Source organism: Geospiza fortis, unplaced genomic scaffold (assembly GCF_000277835.1).
Source record: "Geospiza fortis unplaced genomic scaffold, GeoFor_1.0 scaffold112, whole genome shotgun sequence".
Taxonomy (NCBI): Eukaryota; Metazoa; Chordata; class Aves; order Passeriformes; family Thraupidae; genus Geospiza; species Geospiza fortis.
In genome coordinates, this window is record NW_005054298.1 from 3,546,596 (window position 1) to 3,551,057 (window position 4,462).

The following is a 4,462-nucleotide window of genomic DNA, read 5'->3' on the forward strand; positions in this document are numbered from 1 at the left end:
TGGGTTTGGCCCCACTTCTTTAGCCCAACAAAATTCTTAGCTGGTTATTTCCCAGACTGAGTCACGCTGGACAGTTACAGCTCTCCATAATCCCAACCCAAATATTATCTACCCAGATTTAAGAATATCTGGCAAACTACATGACAGCTCTCATGCATTTTGTTATAGAATTAATTAGTCTTAAAGGATTGAACAGCATCTCTTGTCACTGAAAAAGTCCTAATTAGGGGCATCTGACTTGCCAACAGTGTCTTTCTTTAAGGAATAGCAAAATTGAATTAAACAAAATTAAATTACTTTTTAGGGTCTCTAATCAACAGGATTATAGCAAAGTTTATGCATCCATTAGAACTTGTGTCTACTGCTACAAGTGTTTTAAAATGTAGCTAACATTTCAATATTTGAAAATACCTTAAAGGAATTTTCTTCTCACATATCTTTTAAAAGTAGACTTTCAGAAAGATGCTTTTTTAAATTAACGTTTTAATAAAGGAATAAAATAATTTAGGTTAACAAGCACATTAGCGGTAAATGAAACAGCACATCAATTACCATAATGAACATTATAAAGTAGCAATCATACTGTCTGTTTAAATAGCCATATCCCATAAATACAACACGGCAGCCTGGATCTTGTCACATATTACTGTATCACATCCTATTTTCGTCAGCATCATTAATATCAGAACAGTTGCTACAGTCCACCAAAGAGAAGAATGCTGAGGTCAGTGGCCCCGGGGTGGTTAATTGCTTCCATGTCACCAGGAGCAGGCAATAACCTGTGAACACTGAAACTCCACTGCACTGCTGGATCAAGTGTGTTTATTTGTACAGCTTGATATAAAATACAAAAGTTCATTGGAAAGGACACTTCACCCTGAGATGAGCTCGGTGACTCTCCAGAGGGAGGGGACAGAAGTGTTACATTCCCTGGGACAAGGAGCAGTTAATTAGTCCATCAGGAGAGGAGATGTTTCTTGACCTAACAAAGCAACAGTTGTGTCTCAGAGGAAGAGAAATGAAGCCCATCTTAATTAAAAAAAAACACCTACACAGTCTTGTAGTGGCAAGAGAGCAAGATTAGATCTGGGACGAGCCTTTGGGGAGCTCACAAAAATCTGCCTGGCTCCATGGACAAGTGCTGGGAGAGGGAAGTGTCTCCAGAGGTGAGGAGAAAAATGATGAAGATTCCAAGAGGTACATAGAAAGCCACATGCAAGTTACCTAAAATTCAAAAGAAAGAAAAAAAAAAGAGGAGAAATAATGAGACACACGGTTTCTGGTGGGGGGGTGTTCATTGGCAGCTGTGTGGTGTATTTTAAATGTGGATATTAGGAAGAAATGATTCTGTTTAGATTTTCCCTTAGCTGGCTGAGGGGACTTTGAGGGATGTCAAAGTTCAGGGTAATAACTCCTCACAGGAAGTTATGGAAAATTAGTCTAGCAAGTAAAACACCTCATATACCTGAAAGGATCCTTTGAATTCTTGTTTTCAGATATTTCAGAGAGTAACTATCTCTATAGGTACTATGTGTATCCAAAGTCTGTAGGACTCAGTTACTGAAAGCCTCTTATTTCTCAAATTGTTTTCAACCCTTCCTTATTCCTATTCCAAAGTACTCAAATGCAATTCTATTTCTTTAATGCTTTCATAGGGTTTTTTACTTCCTACTCCCTGGCAGGTTGAAAAAAGTCAGGGAAATTAACTGGATTTCCACAGGTACAGATAATATGAAATTGAGTTCTTTGTACAGAGCAGTTCCTTTTATTTATACTTCCTGCAATTTCAGAGTTCAAATCGCAGTTTAAAAACTTGTGGTGTTTTGGAAGAGTTGAATGACAGAAAAACGGAATCATACTCATTACAGATGACAGGAACCCTGTGGACAGCACCGAGGGAGGGAACTACTTAATTAAGAATAAGAAATACAGAATCACAGGGCTTGACAGTACCTTGGGGTTCTTCTTGCCCTCTCCACGTTTCTCTAACAGCATCAGCTACAGCTCAGGCAGCCTCCATAGGCATTTCTCCAGAATTTCTGAAGAGTGACAGCAATGTCCCTCAACAGCCAATTTCAAGAGTGACAGCAATATCCTTAAACAGCCAATTTCAGCACTTGCTGTCCTTATTTTTTTTTTTTATGCATATGTCTCAGTTTCCACTGGTGAAGTTTAAAGCTACTTGTCCCATCCATCATGGACAAACTACCCTACTTTTTACAGCCCTGAAGAAAGTGAGGAGGTAAAACAAAGCAGAGATGACCCTGTTGTGGTGGGACCTGCTCTACACCTCATGAGCACAGAGGGTCCTGCAGTCCAAGTGATCACAGAACTCTGAATTGTCACTTCTTTGCTTCTAAATCTTGCTCTGGGAGTGAAGACATGCATTGATCCCTTGCTGATGCCAGACACGATCTGTAAGGAGCTAACCCCCAAATTGAATTGGCACTGTGAGCAGATATCTTCATATTTCAGCAGAGAAAAACTCCAAACAAACAAGGCTGTATCCATACCTCTGCAAAATTCTGGGCATCAGAGGTTCATGCAAATAGTATTTAATGTATCCAAGCTGGACTCAATCCCTGTGGGTAAATTTGAACCCTGGATGTTCTATGATTTTATGATAATGTAGCCAATGCAGCTAATTTCATTATGTCTATAAGAGCAATATCTGTGCCTACAAACATTAAGAATCATTTCTGCTGCAGAAACCTCTGAGGGATGTTTTTGGGTTGAAGGAAGGTCTGTGCTGGTAGAATGAAGAAGGGACTTCCTCCAGGATGACATTTCAAATAGCTGGTGTCTTGCCAGGTGCTCCAGTGAGGTGGGATTTTTTTGTTGTTTGGGATTCCTCTTACCTACCCCTTCAGCATTATTAGCTGCTAAAGGGAGGATTTCACAAAACAGAAAAGAAGGCAAGAGAAGTGAACATCAGCGAGCAATCCTAGGAAGGCCCTGACCCCACATTTCCTTCATGAAGGGCAGAAAAACACTTTTCTGTAAAGGCTGTGGTTGTGCAAGGCATTGGGTCTGTTCTGTGCAGTTGGAATGATCACACTGATTTTGTCTCCAGCATTTTCTCTTCAGCAGCCCTTAACTTTCACTCCAGCTCCCTCCTCTCACTCCTCACCCTTGCCACCAGGCTCTCTGGCCCTGAGGAATTGAAATTCTGCCATTTCTCCTCCTGATGGCTCTTAAGTTCTCTCTCAGCCCCACTCTGTGCTGACCTGCTCTGAGCACCACACTCACGACCTGCAGAGGATGGACATCTCAGCCAGCTGGGCTGGACGGGCTCAGGATAACCTCACACAGCCCCCTCAGGGCTCATGATAACCTTACACAGTAGTGAGGCTCATGAAAAGTTATACTCTAAAAGATACAGGGGGAAAGGGACATTTATGATAATAAGGGCATCTCCTACTTCAGTTTCCTTTCACTGCATAGAGATTTTTTGTTTCCATTGAAAACTCTGCCTGACCTAACCTAGAGCAGCCTTGCAAAGCAAAGTGCTCCATTATCCTACATTTTTTTCCCCCTGTAATTTCAGTTTTGATTGCTTTTAAGAGTTCTCTGTACCTGTTTTGCTTGCTAAGCTGGGGGAACTTGGCAGCAGCCACCACAGATGGATCTGCTTTACTCGATTCTGTTCATGGTGCTGTTTAGCTTCCTATTAGAATGTCAAAATCACTTTTTAAAATATTTTTTGTGTCAGTGTGAGATGTGGTGATGCTGATTTTCAGGGGTTTTTAGGAATTTTTAGGAATTTCAGAATATTTGAGACTATTGTGCTGCAGAAATATGTGGATGTCTTCTAAAGTCCAGGTACATAGGCAAGTAGAGAATTTCTGATTTTTATAGCATAGTATCACATAATTAAATTTCTAATAGGAAATGGATATTTGCATAACCTGCTCTTTAAGAGTGCTCTGAATTCCAAGTTTGCCAGGGACAGAGCATTTATTGTGATGTGACATGTACTCAATGTCCATTGCTTTCCTTAGATGATGGCAAAAAAGTGCCACTCTCATAGGGACTAAAAAGCTTTACTCATGAAGCATTGAAACTGTTGAATTTTAATCTAATCTACTTAACTATTTTATCAACATGCTTTAAGCTGATTAAATCAGTTTTTTTTATACTCTAAAATTTAAAATCTCTTCTCTGGATGTTTCCTGTGAGAGCTTGAAGTTAGTCCAGTGTGTGTGTGTGAATGTACAGTGGAAATTAAAGGCTGTTCAAAATTCTGTAGAGCAAACCTGCTTCTTAATGACAGGGAGGTTTTTTTAGGTTCACTGTGCAGTCTGGGCATATGAGTTTGTTTTTTTTCTCCTGAACCAAGTTTACAGCTGAAGGTAGCAATGTAGTTCACACTAGAGCATAAATCTGCAGGCTGAAACCCTTGCAAGAACACACAGTATTGCTACTGAGAGTAGTCAAGTGAAAAATTTGAAAAATTGTGTAT